Source organism: Hoplias malabaricus, chromosome 7 (assembly GCF_029633855.1).
Source record: "Hoplias malabaricus isolate fHopMal1 chromosome 7, fHopMal1.hap1, whole genome shotgun sequence".
In the NCBI taxonomy this organism is placed as follows: domain Eukaryota; kingdom Metazoa; phylum Chordata; class Actinopteri; order Characiformes; family Erythrinidae; genus Hoplias; species Hoplias malabaricus.
The window spans coordinates 2,988,277-3,010,189 of NC_089806.1; the positions used below are offsets into that span (position 1 = coordinate 2,988,277).

At 39.2% G+C, this 21,913-nt stretch overlaps 1 pseudogene; it reads left to right on the top strand.

Moving 5' to 3' along the window:
- Positions 1-4,027: 4,027 nt before the first annotated feature.
- LOC136701659 (zinc finger protein 850-like) lies at positions 4,028-13,618 on the top strand (annotated as a pseudogene).
- Positions 13,619-21,913: the final 8,295 nt, after the last annotated feature.

A 21,913-nucleotide genomic window follows, 5' to 3' on the forward strand; every position in this document is an offset into this window, starting at 1 on the left:
CCCATCTGACCCACTCTTGACATTGGATATAGTAACATCATAAAAGACACTGGGGTTGGAGATGGTGTGTATTTGTTTCAACTATTTTAAAATTAGATAAAATGATACAAACAAGCTAAGGCTGATTTCTAGGCAAATATTGTTCATTTTCTGGCAGCTCTGTAGGAAGCAGTGTTTCAGTAAATGACTTGCATCTTAAATCGTAATACATCTGCTTCAGGTGAGGCTCAAACTCAAACTTGGGATTGCTGCTCCTCTACTGCTGTTTAATTGTGCCAGAAGAGTTTGCATATGATTATGACTTGATGATTTCCATCTTTTGTAGCAACACTAGAAATGACATTTGAATTTGCTTGTTACATGCAGGAGGGTCAGTCTGATTTCATCCTGGGCCACAGCTCTGCAGAAATGTAGGAAGTGTTGTTGATGTCAGTAGAACAAGCAATGTTTTCATAGCCTTTAATGTGGCAGTAACAATGTTACTGGAATGCTGGCAGAAGCATTAAAAGGATTGCATATATCAGTAGTGCAGCAATAACTAACATTTTTAAATGCAGTATGTATGCTTCATGTGAGGTTTGAACTTACAACTGCATCATTACATCTCTTCAATGGCTTTATAAATACCATGCTCTGATCAAAAGTGTCACTGGATCTTACAGATGACCAAGACTTGATTGTTTCTGTCAGAACCAGTCACACAGTAAAGAGACTCACTTGTTAAATGCATCTGTGATAGTCTGAGATCCTCCTGGGTAAGAGCTCTCCATCTTATATTTTCTTCATTAATATTGGCAAAAGTGTAAGAAGTATTCTTTACATAAGATATGTAGAGATATGTTAGTGCAAGCAGTGACTTGCATTTTTAACCATAAAAAAATCCTGCTCCAGGTTAGTCTTGATAACTTGGTAATCATAACTATGATTCCAATCAGTTGCAACAACACTGCAAATTAAATTTGAAAATGCTGGCTACATGCAGGAGTGTCAACCAACCAACATTATTGTTTACATCAGTAGTAGAATCAAAGTTTTTACAGACTATAATGTGGCAGTAACAGCCAGGCCATTTTCCTCCTGAGCTACAGCTCTACAGATTTCAGATTTTACTCTATAATTGTGGCAGAAGTGTAGGACGTTTAGTTTATACCAGTAAAGCAAGCAATGACTTGCTTGTTTAAATGCAAAACCCTGCTCCAGGTGAGGCTTGAACCTCACTGACAATCGCAGCATTGCTACTCTTGTCTTGCTGTATAAATACCATGCACAGACTGCTTGCACCACTGGAGCTCATGCACAGCTAAAACTTGACGATTGTAGTCTTTTCCAGTAACATTTGAATTTGTTGGTTACATGCAGGAGGATCAGACTGGGTTTATCCGGGGGCCACAGCTCTGCAGATTTTAATATTTACTGAGTGTTGGCTGAAGTGTGGGAAGTATTGTTAACATCAGTAGTGCAGCAATGACTTACTGCAGTAGTGTAGTGAGTTTAATGCAGTATTCATGCTCCATGTGAAGGCTGAAACTACAGCTGCATCATCCATTATTTTCTACTGCTTCATAAGTACCACATTGATTAAAAGAGTCACTGGTCCTTTACAGTATCAGTCACACAGTAAAGGACATTTACACTTACTAGTTAAATGCATCTCTGTTAGTCTGAGTTCGTCCTGGGCAAGAACTCTACATATCTTATGTTTTACTCTTTAATATTTGCAAAAGTGTATGAAGTATTCTTTACATCAGTAGTGCAAGGAGTGACTTTATCCTGAGACAATTTTTTAACCACAAAACACTGCTCCAGATGAGGCTTGAACCCACAACCTCAGCATTGCTGCTCCTTTACTGCTTTATAGACTTGATTGTGCCACTGGAGTTCCTAGCTAAGCACTACTTGAAAATTGTAATCAGTACCTGTCACATTGTAAAGGGCATTTGGACTTGCATGTTACATACAGGAGGGTCAGGCTGGGTTCTTCCTGGGCCACAGCTCTTATCATGAAAATAGAAACTAGCCTGAATCATTAGTAATTTGTTGAATGACTGGGCTTGTAAAGAGAAATGGAATGTATATCCACACCTTTACAGAAAATACTATATTATGCTGTTAAATTAGTTACCTACTGTTACTGGTTATCCAAACACTACTATTATATTTACGTGTGATGTGATTATTTAACAGTAACCATTATTATAAAATACAGTATGTTACTATTGTAATTCCACAGTAAATTTACAGCATTTTTCTATAGTGCACTTCAGCTTTAATTTTTAATCTTTAATCTTGCAGAAGGAAGGCCTATTTACACCGGTAGTGCAAGCAATGGCGTACATAGTGAAATTCAAATTCCTGCTCCCAGTGATCCTCAAACTCACAAACCTTGATAATTCTATGGTGAAGTACCCCATGCTGGTCCACTCTGCCACCAAAGCTTATTGATACAAAAACATTTCCAGTCACAGTGAATAAATATTTTAACTTGCGTGTTTTATGCTTGTTAAAATTTGGCATGTCATCAAATCTGTTACTAAATTCATCAGTAAATAGATCGGCTTTCATGTTTAACACATATTAACTAATTATCGATGTCTTTGTGGACCAACCTCCTGCCCGAGTGCTTCAGGTGCCCACGCTACCTACTTGCTGGATGGTTTCCTTTTCATCAAATCACCCTTCTCCTCCCATCAGCTGACTCTCCTCTATACCATCTGGTTTCTGCTGCCTGAGCATCTCTTTATCATATGTGGAAACTTTCAGTCTCCCACCATGCTTGACTTCCTTGGCATAGTTTGGATTTTGTCACTTTCAGGTTTTGCACTTGCATAATGCAGTGGGCTGAGTTGCTGGAGTCCTCTCTGTCTCACTGTTCCCAATGCGCCAATCATCAGCTCCTCCTTGGAGCTTTTCAGCTTCAATACTTGCATCACACCTCTTGGTCACTTCAGTTTTTCACATCGTTTTCTTGCTTTTTCTACCTCCTCCCTCTTACCGTGTGTTTCTTTGGACTCCAGAGTTGCATTCCTTTGTTCCTTCTATGCAGCTGGAACAGCGCCTCATTTTTCCAACAATGAAGTTGCCAACCAAGCACCTCTCATTTTTCATTGATGCTGCTTCCTTCATAGATTCAGCAGTTTTTACAGCAGCCACTGACTCACTCACCCTTAAAGCACTCAACTCTAATGAATCACATTTCACCAACTCTACCCCGTTATCATTGCAGTACTTTGGGGACACATCTGTTATCCCCTTTCATTCTGAGTGCTGGTTTGTGGATCATCAACATAAAATGTTCAATTCACAAAAATAATGCTATAATATTCCAATTTAATTACTCTACCATTTCACATTGTGCCCAGTCATGCATAAGTTTATATATTTTTGTGTGTGTTCTCAGTTAGCATAGCATCCAAAACAAAGGTGGAGTGACATGGTATTGTAAGACAGATAAAAGCAAATAGGAAAGCTGCTGTAACTTTAGAAATTTTACAAGGGACGAATTTGTGCTGATCTCTGCATTTTGTGACAGGTCTCTCTGGCCAGTCAGTGCTTTGCAGAGCCGTGGACTTTTATTGTATGTTGTGGTACTGTGGGCCAATCAGAGTGCTGGTTTGTGGATCTGCAGCCAATGTGAGTGCAGGCAGCAGTGCTGTGGGCAGGGACTGTGTGAGTGAGGAGCAGAAGGAGAGCTGTGAGCTGGAGATAAATCTACCATTTCACATTGTGCCCAGTCATGCATAAGTTTATATATTTTTGTGTGTGTTCTCAGTTAGCATAGCATCCAAAACAAAGGTGGAGTGACATGGTATTGTAAGACAGATAAAAGCAAATAGGAAAGCTGCTGTAACTTTAGAAATTTTACAAGGGACGAATTTGTGCTGATCTCTGCATTTTGTGACAGGTCTCTCTGGCCAGTCAGTGCTTTGCAGAGCCGTGGACTTTTATTGTATGTTGTGGTACTGTGGGCCAATCAGAGTGCTGGTTTGTGGATCTGCAGCCAATGTGAGTGCAGGCAGCAGTGCTGTGGGCAGGGACTGTGTGAGTGAGGAGCAGAAGGAGAGCTGTGAGCTGGAGATAAATCAGGAGGTGTTTTACTGAAGGTAAAGATCTGTGTAAGACTTTTCCACACAGTTTACACTGGGTTTGAACTCACTCTCACAGAAACGGGGGACACATGTTCTCTCTCTGAAAAGGAAGATGGAGAATGGGGGAAATGTGGGAGCTGCTCCACACTCAGCTTAGGAGGCTAATGCTAGCTCTTAGCTGGGACTGTGAGGTGGTTGGGTTTGCTCTTACTTTTGACTTCGTTGTGGAAATTTCTGTTTCTGAAAATACACTGGACTCATTTCAGTTTGGGTCTCTCTCTGAAATTGACAGATATATGTTTTTGTTTTAGCCATTTTATTTATTTTGTTGAACTAAATTATATTAACATGTAATAAATTAGTGCTATTATATTGCATTAGTTAATCATTTTCTTGTAAAATACAAGTGCATTTCTCTATGTATATTTATAAAATGAGTGTCTAATTTAAATATATTCAGTGGTATTGTTTCATTGCACCAAAGAATACTTTGTCTAAGAGTTGCCTAAACATTTTATGATAGTGACCAAACATAATATTTTACTGAAAAAGATTTTGGAACATATATTTGGGAGGTGTTTCCTCCATTGTTTTTTGAGCTGTGAAATACAATGTTGATGTTTTACAGTAAGGTTAGAAGGCCTTTTTTAAAGTTATTAATATACATGAACAGCTTCCAGTAAAGCTTGGACAGACGTGATTTTCTCTCTGTTAAATCACCTTCCTGTTTAATTTAATTGTTTAAGAAATGACAGGACCAATCAAATCATATATTTGCCCGTTCTCACTCAGTACAAGACTTCATCCTGCCCTGGTCATTAATCTCATTGTTCATGAGAATAATAGGAGAGTTTTTTAGTCAAAAATAAAGCAGTGTTTGCGCAGCAGTTAGTCACGCTCTCACACAGCTCCAGGGTCCTGGGTTTGTGGGTTCCAGCCCCACTCTGCCTGACTATAAGTAAAGAGTTTGGTTTGTTCTTCCTCTGTCCATGTGGGTTTCCTCCGGGTGCCCCGGTTTTATTCCCACAGTCCAAAAACACATGTTGGTAGGTGGATTGGTGACTCAAAGTGTCCATAGGGGTGTGTGTGTGTGTGTTGCCCTGTAAAAAGACTGTCACCCCATCCAGGGTGTGTTCCCACCTTGCGTCCAGTGACTCCTGGTAGGCTCCAGACCCACTGTGACACTGAATGGTCCATGTTAAAAACTGTCCATCAGATTTGTACCATAAGAATTACATTGTGACTGACCTACTGTCAAACGTCATGTTCATGACCTGGTGTAGTAGATATGACACATTATAATTTTGCATTTGATTTTAATATTTTTCTTCTTTTCCAGGAAAAGGAAACTTCCCTTTGTCAGTCTCCTGTCCTAGTGTAATTCCTACGACATTCCTACTTTTGTTTAAAAACAAAAAATACTTCAGTAAATATCACCAAGAAGAATAAATTACAATGTTGAAATCAGGAGAGATTAAATGTGAAGATACGGCATGTGGAGTCTCCAGTTCTCCAAAAACCTCAGTGACAGCTTGCCACACAAACACACATGCTGAATATTTAAAGAAAACTACAGAGAAACAGAACACACATGACTGCTCAGAGTGTGGACTGTGTTTTAATCAACAGTGTCAACTTTATAGTCACCAACACATTCACTCTGGAGAGAAACCGTATCAGTGCTGCGAGTGTGAGAAGAGTTTTACTAGAAAGAGTTCTCTGGAAACACACAAGCGAATTCACACAGGAGAGAAACCATATTTTTGTTCAGAGTGCGGGAAGAGCTTTAATAAACTGAATTCTTTCAAAATACATCAGCGCATTCACACAGGAGAGAAACCATATCAGTGCTCAGACTGTGGGAAGAGTTTTAATCAGCTAGGTCATCTCCAGATGCACCAGCGAACTCACACTGGAGTGAAACCGCATCAGTGCTCAGGGTGTGGGAAATGTTTTATTCAACTAGGTCATCTGCAAATACACCAGCGCACTCACACAGGAGAGAAGCCATATTCCTGTTCAGAGTGTGGGAAAAGCTTTAATCATCAGAGTCATCTCCTAACACACCGGCGCATTCACACAGGCGAGAGACCGTATTCCTGTTCAGAGTGTGATGTGACTTTTATGAGACTAAGGAATCTTCAAATACACCAGCGCATTCACACAGGAGAAGAACCGTATCAGTGCTCAGAGTGTGGGAAGAGTTTTACTAGAAAGAGTTCTCTGCAAACACACAAGCGAATTCATGCAGGAGACAAACTGTATTTCTGTTCAGAATGTGGGAAAAGCTTTAATGAATTGACTACTGTTACAGTACACCAGCGAATTCACACTGGAGAGAAACCCTATCAGTGCTCCAAATGTGGGAAGAGATGCACTGTACTAAGTAATCTAAAAAAACACCAGTGCACACATAGTGGAGAGAAACCATTCCAGTGCTCAGAATGTGGGAAGGGCTTTACTGAACAGAAAAATCTCCATAAACATCAGTGCTTTCAGACAGAACAGAAGCATGAATGTATTAATACAGAGGTGGAGACTTACTGATGATGCTGTGCTGCTAGCTGGGGAACATTAATTGTTGATGTATCTGATGACGTGTACATGTGAATTACATGTAGAATTTCCTTTTTCAGATATTAGTAGAGTCTCCAAGAACAGTACTATAAATTTTAAACAGTAATCAAATAAGTATATATTTGAATAAATGCAATATGTTTCTTGCTTTGTGTTGAGGTTCAGTGACAGTCTCTTCATTTGAGAAAAGGACATCCACAACTTCAATGATCTTCATTAAACATTCTGTCCTAGCTCAAATAATGGAGTGGGAAAAAAAATCAAACACACTGGGAATATGAAGCATGCATTGCAGGTAGTTAATCAACATGAGATCTGCCCTTTATGGGAGGTGGAGTTGTAATGTGGCAGCTCACCCAGGGGTGGATTTTGAACCCCAAAACGCTTGGTTTGGGAGGCTAGTGTAAAGAGTGTGAGCTACCAACAGTCTGGGGAAGAGGGCTCAAATACTGAGACACAAGACAGTGAAAAACAACCCATCTGAAACCCATCTGAAAGTAGATGAGTACCAGGAAAAGTGATACAAAAAGAAAGGAAAACTTAAGATATCAGAGGAAAACTGAACAGCCCAAAAATCACTGAGCAAAATGAAAGCAAAGTTAAGATAGAGCTTCCCAAAACAAAAGGGTGGGAAAAGGAGACACAAAACTTTAACGGATACCCAACAGTCACTGGCAAATAATAGGAGGAGAAAAAAATAAATCCCAAGGAGGGAAGCCAGAGAAACCCTGACAGGTAAGTTCAAAGGGAAAGGTCTGGTGGAGAACAAAAAATATAGAGAAAGGAAACTCAGAAAAAAACTCAAGGGTATGGAAGCAAATCTGTCTCATCATTTGAAATATTATTATCTTTGAATTTATAGCACTGAATTTTTTTGCACTGAAATTATGCATCTGAATTTTGTTGCTTTTGAATTTAAGTCTTCAGATTTACACCTCTGAATATTTTGCTTCAAAATTATGCATCTGAATATAACTGCTCTTGAATTGAACTCATGAATTTTAAGAACACGTTTTCACTGTTATTATTCAAGGTTAATGAATAAAGTAATACAGATAAAAAAAAATTCAAGCTTAAAAAAAATCTAACAATATATGTTGAAGTTGCTCAAATTCGGTAGACGAAATTCAGATGCCAAAATACGAGTGAAAAAAATTCAGAGTACACATCCGGGAAATTTCTTGCATTATTAACATTGCTTTAAAACAGGAAAAAATGAGGAAATCCAGGCTCACACTGATTTCACTGTCTTTCCTCCAAACCGAACATCACAGTTATTAACTTATGATTTGATCATGTTCAAGTTAAGTATGCAGCAATATCTCCCTAATCTGGCAGAACGGTGGCACAGCAGGTAGTGTTGCAGTCACACAGCTCCAGGGTGGTGTGGGTGTGGGTTTGAGCCCTACACTGGGTGACTGTCTGTGAGGAGTGTGGTGTGTTCTCCCTGTGTCTGCGTGGGTTTCCTCCAGGTGACTGTCTGTGAGGAGTGTGGTGTGTTCTCCCCGTGTCTGCGTGGGTTTCCTCCGGGTGACCGTCTGTGAGGAGTGTGGTGTGTTCTCCCTGTGTCTACGTGGGTTTCCTCCGGGTGACTGTCTTTGAGGAGTGTGGTGTGTTCTCCCCGTGTCTGCGTGGGTTTCCTCCGGGTGACTGTCTTTGAGGAGTGTGGTGTGTTCTCCCTGTGTCTACGTGGGTTTCCTCCGGGTGACTGTCTGTGAGGAGTGTGGTGTGTTCTCCCCGTGTCTGCGTGGGTTTCCTCCAGGTGACTGTCTGTGAGGAGTGTGGTGTGTTCTCCCTGTGTCTGCATGGGTTTCCTCTGGGTGATCTGGTTTCCTCCCATGGTCCAAAACACATGTTGGTAGATGAATTGGTGACTCAAAAGTGTCAGGTGTCGTCCCGAGGGTGTCGCCCTCTGAAGGACTGGTGCCCCCTCCAGGGTTTGTTCCTGCCTTCTGCCCAGTGATTCTAAGGCCCTGAACCAGAAAACAGATTACAGACAATGAATGAATGAATGATCTCTCCCACCTACTGCTCTGTGATGAGAATTTCCCAACTACAGACATCCAAAAAAATGCGAACACATATAAACACTGATTAGGTATTTGGTATTGCACATATGCTGTGTCAATTCTGTTTTTCTTTCTAGGTGTCAGCACTGGTTTCTTTTTTGGCAGTGTTTGAGCTCCAGGGTATTTTAGATATTAACCAATTTGTACTAGCTACAATACAAATTCTGATTGAACACAATACATTTTTGTTAGTCACTCTGGCCAAGGGCATCTGCTTAATGCCATAAATATACATTTAAAAGTAAGACCAACAAAAACTAGGCACTGAAGTAGATTGTGAACTACCTAAATCCCAACCTTACCTTCCATACACTTTTGCTCATTTTCTGCTGAAGGACCCTATAGTACAGAATGAATATTATTGTGTCTATTTCACACTCATTTTCTATTTTCTGCTTTCTTTCCTTAGTGGTCTTAGTCCCACTCTGTTTTGTTTGTAGATACAGTTTTGCAAAGTAATGCCTTTATTGAGGTTTATGATAAAACTGAAGCATGTCAGTTGTACTTTCATTCGATGTTTGATGTCATTTAAAAAAAAAAAAGACTGATCAGGCAAGTTTGATTATGCAGTTTGAATTACAATATTGGGTTTATTTTATTTAGAATACTTTTATTAATAGAAAGGCAATTTGTAGTTATTACATTTATCTTAGACTAGTAGTAGCTGATTTTAAGTAGCATAGATTAAAAAATATTAAATAGCAGACTACATAAATATTGTTAATATTTTAATATAAACCTGAGTTATACCTGAGTGTGACCCAGCATGGGTAGTGTTGTCATGGTGACGGGACACATTTGTCACTCACTCACACTGGCAGCCAACGGCTGAGCATTACGTACTGGTTAAAATCTAGTACCTACTGAGTTAGTATACGGTTTCTGATGTGGCCAAATTTGATCCAGATCATGGTACTGTTTCTTAGTAATGGGACTTCTATTTTGGCACAGTGAGTGGGTCAGTGTTAGTTGTTTATAGAGGAGCAGAAGGAGAGCTGTGAGCTGGAGATAAATCAGGAGGTGTTTTACTGAAGGTAAAGATCTGTGTAAGACTTTTCCACACTGTTTACACTGGGTTTGAACTCACTCTCACAGAAACGGGGGACACATGTTCTCTCTCTGAAAAGGAAGATGGAGAATGGGGGAAATGTAGGAGCTGCTTCACACTCAGCTCAGGAGGCTAATGCTAGCTCTTAGCTGAGACTGTGGGGTGGTTGGATGTCCTCATACTTTTGACCTCTTTGTGTAAATCTCTGTTTCTGAAAATACACTGGGTTTATAAGGTAAAAAGGTGGTCCTCCACCAACACTGCTCAGACTCATTGTAAAGAACACAGTTCCACTGCTCCACAGCCCAATGCTGAGAGGTGTATGCTGAGAGGTCTGCTATGGACCCCTGCAGTTCCAGTGTAAACTTCTGAAATGTCTCAGAGAGAGCTTCATTGTTCTCAGTCCATTCACAGCTGTTGTAGTTCCTGTGTGGTGTTCCACCATTTGATGGACCTCCACCTTCCTCCACCTCAAGTACTTCTTTTAAAAATGAGGTCTGAGATGATCTCACCCTGAGGAATCTGTCTGGACTCACAGAGGCTTTACTAGGATGTCATCACTGGGTGGGCATTTGGGGAATTTGGATGGGCAAAAGAAAAACCCCACCCTCTGCCTCCCCATCTTTCTCTAACTAGCTGAAGTGGACAACTGAACATGTTATTTAAATTTATTTTGTTCAATTTAAGTTGAAATAGGGAAATACAAAATGTAGATATATTTTAAATGTAATAAATTCAGTGAAACCATAGGCCACTCCAGGATGTGTTCCTGCCTTGAGCCCAATGATTCTGGGTAGATTCTGGACCCACCACTGCAATGTACATTAAATTATGTTTAAAGTTGCAAAAATTTTCCAAAATGAAAAGTAGCGTCACAGTCACATAGCTCCAGTTTCCCGAGGTTGTGGGTTCAAATCCCACTCTGGGTGACTGTTTGTGAAGAGTTGTGTTCTCCCCGTGTCCGTGTGGGTTTCCTCCGGGTGAAAACACACGTTGGTAGGTGGATTGGAGACTCAAATGTATCCATAGGTGAGAGTGTGTGAGTGAATGTTTGTTTGTGTGTGTGTGTATAATAATTGTACATGTAATAACTGTAAAATATGCAGATAATTTACTGTATTTTCTTTTCCATTACTTCAATATAAAATTATAATTATACGAATATAATTTCTAGGAAAGTTCAGACAGAGGTGAGTTTCCAACTGTTTGCATCACCTCTTGTTTTACTGACACTGTGGACATTTGGGAACTGAGGAGACTAATTGCTGGAGTTTGTGAGTGGAATTTTGTCTTTTCTTGCTCAGTACAAGACATGCTGCTGACATGTCTATGGTTGGCATTGTCTGGTCCTCCTCTTCATGATGACCATAAGAGAGAGTGGTCCACAGATCCATACTTGGTCTCTGACTCTCCTGTACTCCTCAGTGTCCTTCACTCTTCTTTCATCTTCTCCTCTTGTCTCTTTTTATCCTGCTAACTATTTCAAACTTAAGAGTTCCTTCATCGTTTATCTTGACAATTGTTTAATAATCAGAGCTTGACTTGTCCGATCAGTTAAATATGATAATGTTAGAAACATTCCCAACCTGCATTAGACCCAAAGAGAGGACCCTTTGATTCCTGGAACTGATAAGAATGGTCTGGGGAAGAAGTACAACATCTGCTCTGAAGCAAGTAATTTTTGTCGCATACCTGGATTTACACTGCAAACTCCTCCCCTTCTGGCTTTGTTGACCACCTTAAACCAAGTAATCTCAAAGTCATAATTGCATCCTAGTCTACTACCTTTATCACGTAGCAAATGTTGTTGAATTTGTAGTTTCTTTCTTAATTTTCCTTTTTAATTTTCTCTTCCAGAAAAAAAAAACATTCCTTTGCAAGACCCCCATTCCTAATGTCCAAGACATTCCTACCTAACTTTGACAAACACACCAAGAAATATCACCAAGAGGAATTATATAACAGTGATGGAATCGGGAGATTAAATGTGAGGATATAGTGTGTGGAAGCTCCAGTTCTCCAGAAACATTGACTGTTCTCCACACAAACACATCTGTTGGAGAAACACAGGATGCTACAGACAAACGGACAACATATGACTGTTCAGACTGTGGAAAGTGTTTTAACCATCAGTGTCATCTAAAAAGACACCAGCGAATTCACACTGGAGAGAAACCATATTCATGTTCAGAGTGTGGAAAGGCATATTCTTATTACACTTCCCTAAAGACCACCTACACATTCACACAGGAGAGAAAGAGTATTCCTGTTCAGAGTGTCCCAAGAGCTTTGCCTATTATAGTTCTCTAAAAGAACACAGGCGTGTTCACACAGGAGAGAAACCATATTCTTGTTCAGAGTGTGGGAAGAGGTTTAAACAACAGAGTTGCCTGAAGAAGCACTATCGCACTCACACAGGAGAGAAACCATATTGGTGCTCAGAGTGTGGGAAGGGGTTTAATCAATTAGGTCATCTCCAAACACACCAGCGCATTCACACAGGAGAGAAACCTTATTCCTGTCTAGAGTGTGGGAATAGATTTTCTCTTCTCAGTTCTCTGAAAGATCACAAGCGCATTCACACGGGAAAAAAGCCATATCAGTGCTCAGAATTTGGGAAGAATTATAATAAACCAAGTCATCTCGAAATACACCAGCGCATTCACACTGGAGAGAAACCGTATTTCTGTTCAGAATGTGGGAAGAAATTTATTCAAATGAAATATCTCAGAGCACACCTTCGTATTCACACAGAAGATAAACTGTATTCTTGTGTAGAGTGTGGCAAGAGATTTATTCAAATCAAATATCTTGAAGCACATGTTCGTATTCACACAGGAGAGAAACCGTACTCTTGTTCAGATTGTGATAAGAAATTTATGAGATTGAGGAATCTCCATATTCACCAACGCATTCACACAGGAGACAAACCTCATCAGTGCTCAGAGAGTGGGAAGAGTTTTAATCATCTGCAAAATCTCCAGGTACACAGTCGAATTCACACAGGAGAAAGACCATATTTCTGTTCGGTTTGTGGAAAGAGTTTTATTCAACTGAGTACTGGAAGGACTGTGTTTTAGTAACTGTTTCTTTCTTTAAAGAAAGTACCGCCGGTTATCAACACCTTCAGTGATTTGCTTGTTCATGTCCAAATATTCTGCTCCACATTCTGTGATTAGGTTTGCTAGTGGTCCCCGTAAAATACTGAAACGCCCTGTATTTAAACACGGAAAGAGTTATTCCATATTTTTAACCAACAAGAGATTAGTTTGATGGGTGATTTGTTTGAGACAGACAGAGGCTCAACTGCGGTCTCTCAGCCAGAGGGAAGGGCAGATACTCCACGGCTCCTAAACCGAAAACGTGTCAGTCATTTTTGAGGGAAGGAATTGCGTGTTGGATTTATGATGTCAGTTATTTTTATTAAACCAATCAGCAGCCAGAGTTGGCTGTAAATCATTTAGTACTACAGCCAATGGATTCACAGTCCCACTATGTTTGCAAATTTGAAAAACGTGAACAATGGTAAGTATAAAGAAAAATTACAGTTTCAAACATCAATTTCACCTATTTTTATAAACAGATTTTTATTTATAAGAGCAATGTTTTCACAATTTAATTTATTTAAACTGCTTTGCCCTATTCAGGGTTGCAATGGGTCCAAAGCCTACTTGTGCCTATTGGGAGTTATAAAACACAAGACCAGGACAAACTTTGGCAGGGTGCCAGTCCATTTCCAGGTATTAACTACTAACCCGGGCACTCTCTCACACACACATAAAACTGCAGTTTTACACACTCATCCAGTTCCTCACACACTCACCTGGTAGGCTCATACACTCACACCTGTGGAGAGTTAGACACAGCCATTCTACCTGTCAACAAGTTTTTGGACTGTGCATTGTTAAAAATAAAAGTGCTATAAAGGGTTTGTTGAGCGATGCCATAGAATAACCATATTTGGTTCCATAAAGAACCTTGTTTGTTTAAGAGATTTGTGTATGAAAATTTTAAATTTTAAGATAAAAAAATACCTTTTTAAATGTATTATCAGAAATGTATAACACTTAAGCTATTTTGCTTTTTCATAAGGGTGGTGGTACCTGGAACCCAATATGCTCTATGAAATGAAAAAATCTACCAAACTGAGCTGAGTTGTGCTGAGTTTGCGTACCATGCCATAGACAAGTGCCTTTAAATGAGTATTTTTCAACCCTGGTCCTGGAGGCACCATGCCCTGCGCATCTATTTTTCCCTTCTCATGACACACCTAGCTGAGAAAGATTGAATTAGATGACCATTGGTTTAATATTTGAAGAGACTTTTATTTCAACACAATAGTTTGATCCAGATATTGCTTTCCTTTTTTTATATATAATTATAGGGCTTTCTACACAGAGGGTGCATCCAGAAATCCTAAACATCATTGTTTTTTTTACCCTCCTCCTCTCCATTGTGACCTCAAAACCATTTTTGTATGCCATCTTGATGCCTGTCCAAATATCAGAGGAGTACATAGAAGCTGCTTAAAAACCACACTGCAGTGACTTCCAGTGGAGAATGAATCAGAGTATGTTACCAATGAAGTCTTAAGTATTTTAAAGTAACATCTCTGGCAAGAGTGTTCACATATCTATAGCATTATATTAAATTAGCCTTGTAGACAAACATTTTTATGAATGCAGTAGAGACTGCAGCAGGCTACTCAGGAATCAATTTGTTGTTTATGTTATTTTACTAAAGGAAAATGAACAAATAAAAACAATGACATAACTGTCATCAGAATACAGTGTTTACTCAATCTTTGCAATCACCAATAATAGACAACACATTTAAATGGACCTGACAGATGGAATTTTTGTGCTGGATCTGTTCAGCAAGTGCAACTGGCTCATGAGAATTAAGGGTTTGATGAAAGCAAATGTTGTGACAGGCTCTGTTCATCTGTATAAACACCAATGTCCCCAACTACTGCTTCTTTTCTCTCCTCGATTCTTCTGTGTTATTTCTTTGGCAGATGAGCAATATCAAACGATTTTGCACAAAGCCAGTGAGTGGATAAGACGACTTTTTAACATTAAGTGGCTCGGTCGTGTTTCTTGTTTCTTGGGGTGTTATATATGTTGTTGTGGTGCTGCGGGCCAATCAGAGCGCAGCTGTGTGGAGCTGTAGCCAATGAGAACGCAGGGGGCGGTGCAGTGGGAGGGGAGTGTATGTGAGGGAGGAGCAGAAGGAGAGCTGTGAGCTGAAGCTAAATCAGGAGGTGTTTTACTGAAGGTAAAGATCTGTGTAAGACTTTTCCACACTGTTTACACTGGGTTTGAACTCACTCTCACAGAAACGGGGGACACATGTTCTCTCTCTGAAAAGGAAGATGGAGAATGGGGGAAATGTGGGAGCTGCTCCACACTCAGCTCAGGAGGCTAATGCTAGCTCTTAGCTGGGACTGTGGGGTGGTCGGGGGTCCTCATACTTTTCACCTCGTTGTATAAATCTCAGTTTCTGAAAATACACATGTTTTATGAGGTAAAAAGGTGGTCCCCCACCAACACTGAGGGTCTTTGTATGTATTCAGGGGGACATAAACATAAATGTATTTTTCTTTCTTCTCTCCCTCCCTCTAATTTGTATTGAGAACTAGTTGGTTAACCTTAGTGCTGCTGAGTGTTGACTGATTACTGGTGTTCTGTTCTGATTGATTAGATTTAATGCAAAATTGATAATTTTGCCAGAATACTACTGCATTTCTGCTACTGGCTGCTTATTTTTATTTTTAATTTTTTGTCATTATGTGCTTTTGTAAAGTTTTAAAAATCATCATGCAAGATATATATTAATCATTATAGTTTATTTAGTTTAACAGGTCATCATATACTTTATACATTTCTATTAAAGAATTTGCTACAAAGACAAAATTGAGGTCCGTTTTTTGAAAGGTATGTTTATTTTAATATGTCCTAGATTCTGGTGGGAAAGACATTTGAGTGTAAACCATATAAGGAGCACTGTTTAAGGTGGAAAAATGCTCAGTTGTTCACAATGTATGGTGGAGATAAAAACACTTCAATATACATCCCCAATTCCAAACTTTTGTGACTGGGCAAAACGTCAATTAATGTAGATACAAACCTCAGGCATGTGTGTGTGTGTGTATATATATATATATATATATATATATATATATATAATCATTACTGCTGTGCCATTTACAAAGCCCATGTAACAAAGTTTGACTGAAGAAAGATAACAAGAGGTAGTGGAAGAAGGAAAGGGATAGCAATAGAGTATTGTGCTTTGCAGGCACTGTAATTAAGAATTACCTAAGACTAGAGGAAAATATTTATTCTGACTCCCAGGATCAAATTGATTGATGATTACAGTAACGCCTAGGCCCCCTTATATTTAGTGGATTAGCTACAAAATGAATTAACCTTATATAAAATGTGATGTATCTGACATTTTAAACATTAATAAAACATGAAATAACTTTTTTTGTTTTAACTATTGTTTGTGGTCCATAGCCAGATTGGCAACTTGTGCATGATATCCCCCCACACTGGAGATTTTGGCCATCTCCACAGTGTTTGCCCTTCACAAGAGACTCCTTCATGTCCCTCAATCTTCTTTTCCTCTTTTCTTTGTCATGTTATTCCTTTGCTAAATATCCCTAGCTCAGGGTTTTTTCACCTTTTATCATGCCAACTTTTTCTGATTAAATTTAAAACTTGTGTCTTTTGTGGCTGAATTGATAGTAGAATAATCTCCTTTCATCTCTACTCCACTGAATAATAGATAGTAGATAATTTCCTCTCATTTAGATAATTCAGTCCCAGACCAGCATTTACACTACAACCCTCTATGGCTTTTTTGAACAAATGAAACAAGTCCTAACTGTAGTCAGGTTTAATACTTTTGCAACTTATGTTTATTTATTTATTTATTTTTTCTTTCCTCTTCCAGAAATGAAAAAGGTCCCAGATTCCTGCTTTTAGTGTCCAAGACATTCCACAAAATCATCAGGGAATATTCTCATAAAAAAATCAATCAAAATGTTGAAATCTGGAGAGAATAATTGTGAGGATATGGCATGTGAAAGCGTTAGTTCTCCAGAAATATCATCTACTGTCCTCTGCACAAACATAACTGCTGAACATTCACAGGAAACTACAGACAAACGGAAATCATACAACTGCACAGTATGTGGAAGGAGTTTTAATTATCAGAGTCAACTCCAAGTACACCAACGCGTTCACACAGGAGAAAAACCATATTCCTGTTCAGAGTGTGGGAAGAGATTTTCCCATCACAGTTCTCTTAAAGATCATCAGCTCATTCACACAGGAGAGAAACCAAATCAGTGCTCAGAGTGTGGAAAGAGTTTTCCTAAACCCAGTCAACTCCAAAGACACCAGCGCGTTCACACAGGAGAGAAACCATATTCCTGTCCAGAGTGTGGCAAGAGTTTTTCCCATTACACTCCTCTGAAAGAACACCAGCGTGTTCACACAGGAGAAAACCCGTATTGTTGTTCAGAATGTGGTATGATTTTTATGAAAAGGATTAATCTCCATATGCACCAGCGGACTCACACAGGAGAGAAACCATACTACTGCTCAGAATGTGGCAAAAGCTTTAGTCGTATGAATCATCTCAAAAGACACCATCGCATTCACACAGGAGAGAAACCATATTTCTGTTCAGAGTGTGGGAAGAGATTTATTCAACTGATTTCTTTCAAAATACACCAGCGCATTCACACGGGAGAGAAACCATATCAGTGCTCAGTGTGTGAGAAAAGTTTTATTAAACCGAGCACTCTAAAAAATCATCTGCGTACTCACACAGGAGAGAAACCATATCAGTGCTCAGAGTGTGGGAAGAGTTGTACTCAAATGAGTAATCTAAAAAGACACCAGCGCATTCACACAGGCGAGAGACCATATCAGTGCTCAGAGTGTGGGAAAGGTTTTACGGAAATGAATACTCTTAAAAAACACCAGCGCATTCACACTGGAGAGAAACCGTATCAGTGCTCAGAATGTGGGAAGAGTTTTAATAGTCTACACCATCTTCAAACACACCATCGCATTCACACAGGAGAGAAACCTTTTCAGTGCATTGTGTGTGGGAAAAGTTTTACTCATCTACATCATCTCAAAAAACACCAACGCATTCACACTGGAGAGAAGCCTTATCAGTGCTCTGAATGTGGGAAAAGTTTTACTGAACAGAGTAAGGTGAAAAAGCATCAGCGTCTTCATCAAAAACAGAAGCAGGATCACTGCACAGAACGTGGGATTACCTTCAGACATGAGGAGTTAAAGGTGCATAATTGCATTAAGAAAGAGGAGGAGACTTGCTGATATTCATTAGTATTGCTCTGTGTGGAAGATTGCATGTGTATCTGACAATTACTGATAAATGTGATGATTGAAGACCTAATCTGTTTATTGTAGACAAACCTGATGAGGATGTATAATAAAGATTTTGGAGTAATGGATGATTGTGTATGTATCTGAGGATGAATCTTGTTTTTAAAAAATGGATTTGCTAATTGCAGACTATTGAAGAGAAATCTGATGATTGTGGACAAATCCAATTATTTAAAATAAATCTGGTTTGAGCATATCAGTCTGACTGTTGAACATGTATCAGATGGGTGAGGATAAAAATGATTAATGCAGAGGAATCTGCTGATTGCAGATGGTTAGATGAAAATGCCTGTGTACATTGCAGTAGGCCTTAAAATAGTATTATTTTCTCGTACAGCAATCGGCAGAGTTGCAAATAACTGTACTCAAGTAACAGTATTATTACAGTAAAACAATTACACAAGTAGATGCTAAATGGTCAGGTACATGTTTAATTTAGTAAAAGTATAATAATATTGTTTGATGCTGTCTTGTATTTGCTGTTTTTTTAAATCACTACCACACCATACTGACATTTCATTCAGGCTGCGGATGCTGAAAGGATTCCTGTAATTTCTGAGGTATTTCAGTTTTCTTCTGGAGATCTTTATGTTTTATTACAACAAATGAATCAACTAGCTGATGGCACTGAGATGTGATCTGTTTTTGTTTTATTTTTTAATTTTGTAATGGTTTTAAGAGATATGTGCCACTGTAAATGAATAAACTGACTACAGCTATATCTGTTTCTTGGTTGTGACTTTTTTGACATTGTAAATGGATCAGTTTATTATATTGTGTTATGATTAATTTTTTGGAGCCTTTTAATTTTGGCACTGTGGATACATTGCACTATTCTGTATGAGCTGTGTTTTTTTAATGACATATATATAATCTGCTTAAACCAAGCTTGTATGAAGATTAGCATTTGAATATTAAAGTTAAGTTTAATAGCTTGACTATAATTTTCCCTGTTTAACCTCTTCTAAAAATGAGGGTGTAGGTAAAACTACATCCACAAAAAGGTCAACCCCTACTCTAAATACTGATCCAGCATTTCAGTTGACCACGAATAAATCTGAAAAGCCATGAAACTGTCCTCTCTGGGCTCAGGTTAATCTTATGCAGCAATGAGTCACTCAGCATTGCTTCATCACAGTCTTTAACAAGTCCTATTAGCAGTTAATTAAATCATCCACTGCCCCAATTTAGGATGAATCCCATTTCTTATATTTACCACTACCCCTTGTTTTTAAGTGTCATCTTGCTCATTGAAACCATTGTAGTGGTTAAATATCCATCCATTCATTCATTATCTGTAACCGCTTATCCAATTTAGGGTCGCGGGGGGTCCAGAGCCTACCTGGAATCATCGGGCGCAAGGCGGGAATACACCCTGGAGGGGACGCCAGTCCTTCACAGGGCAACACAGACACACACACATTCACACCTACGAGTCGCCAATCCACCTGCAACGTGTGTTTTTGGACTGTGGGAGGAAACCAGCGCACCCGGAGGAAACCCACACAGACACGGGGAGAACACACCAACTCCTCACAGACAGTCACCCGGAGCGGGAATCGAACCCACAACCTCCAGGCTACCTGCTGCACCACCATGCCGCCTGTGGTTAAATATTCACCTGCAAAAAGGGACCAATAAATATCTTTGTTTCAATTGATGATGAGATGATCATCATTTTGAGAATCTCTACAAAAACCAAACCAAAATTAATAGGAATATATGAGACAACCAGTTGGCAGGGTGGTGCAGCAGGACGTGTCGCAATCACACAGTTCCAGGGTCCTGGGGTTGTGGGTTCAAGTCCTGCTCCAGGTGACTCCAGGAGGAGTTTGGTGTGTTCTCCTCCTGGAGTTCTCAATGAATATGTGACAACCTGGTGTGTGAATTTTAAGAATTGCTACAGTATTACTTTTTTTGGTTGAGATTTCTGGACAAGTAACTAAGCTAGTGATTATTTTCCACAATATATTTTAATTTATCATTTTCTCATTTTAGTCTCATTCTCCTCTTGTAGCTTCTGGTTGGATCTCTGCTGCTGTTCCTTTATTCTCCTCTCCCAGATTTCCTGCTCTTGGTCCCTGGCAGAAGCCTTGATAAGAGAAGATCACATTGAAGATTTACCATTGCCTTATTTATGTGTTAATATTTTTTGAGCAGATTTGTTTTTAGTTTGGGCAACATCATTTCAAGACCCAGTTATACATGTCAGTTTTGTTGTTTTTCATCCTAAGAGACCCACATGGATGGTGAATATTTAATAGTTATTTGCTTAAATCAAATACAGCAAAACCAGTAGGTACAGTGGCTGTACAGGATTTAGGCAGCAGTAATGCATGGCAAGATACAGTAGGGAATTAATTATTGCAGTTAAAATCTCTTAATAAAATTTAATACTTACATGCATTCTTAATACACTTACAGATTTTTTTTCTGAGGTGTTTGATTACCTTCATAACTCAATTAATATTTTGGATTGAATTTGGCACCCTGTAAGGGTGGATGGGGCTTTATTTTAATTCAACCCCCTAACCATATTTTCCAGCTTGTATCGTATGGAGAGAAATTAGTGTCAAATTGAAAAGCAAACACTGCAGTTGGACAATGTGAAATGAAATACACACGTCATTGTTTTCCACACTAAGATGCAGAATACATGCCAAAATGAAAAGCATAACTACTATTACATTGTTTCCATGTCACTTGACCTCTTAACTAAAAAACAATACACAAGGATTTGCTATTTAAAATAAATGCTGAATTAGAATTAAATACAATCCACCTCAAAATGTAATCACTGCAAAACTGTATTGTATTAAATCATGAAGTACCTTGAAAATAAACAACAAATTGAAATGCAATACACGTGAGTTTACTTTTAAATGCAGACGTATGGAAAACCAGCCAAACATGCCAAGATGAAAAGCAAATGTAAGCATTTAGGGTCTAATCAGCAACCGGCTACACCTAACACATAAGGTTACTCATAGTGCATGCTCCCTTTCATGCACAAGTCTAACCACCTTATTACTACAACCATTCACTAATGCATAAACCTCTTGGCATTTGCTGTCTAAAAAAAAAACAGTAGTACCCTAAGCACTTGATTATGTCTCCATGTACACTGACCGTGTAACAAAATAACCTTACTATCTGAAAGAATATGCTTCAGCATGCCAACTCCTGTACATAATCTACAGCTAGGGTCTTCACCTACCCACTGTTCAAGATTTTGTAGAGTTGGAAGGATGTCATAAGTTGCTCCCAGCAGCTTGCCTCCATCGCCCAAAGACGTTGCCAAGTGATCTTCTGTGGGATTCCCCCATTGAAGCCGTTGGCCTTATTTTGCTTGTGACGCTGCTGTTGCACACCTTGCCTCCTCTTCCTGCTCATGAATAACTACTCATCATTTGCCTTCTTTCTGGTGATGTGGACTTACTAAACACAGCCTTAAAATCCTTTACTCAGTGCCTGCTCTTCCATGCTCTGGCCAATCACATCCCTTAGCTCTAATAAGTCCATGGCTACCTGCACAGCCACTTGTGTATTCCACTTCCTATCTGCTTTTATAACTGGCCTTGCTGCATTTACAGCTGCATTTACCACTGCATTGTTAGATCCTAACAAATTCACCATCACATCCATACCATGCCACATTACAAACAGTACACTCATTCTGCTGTATATATACCACCAATGAAG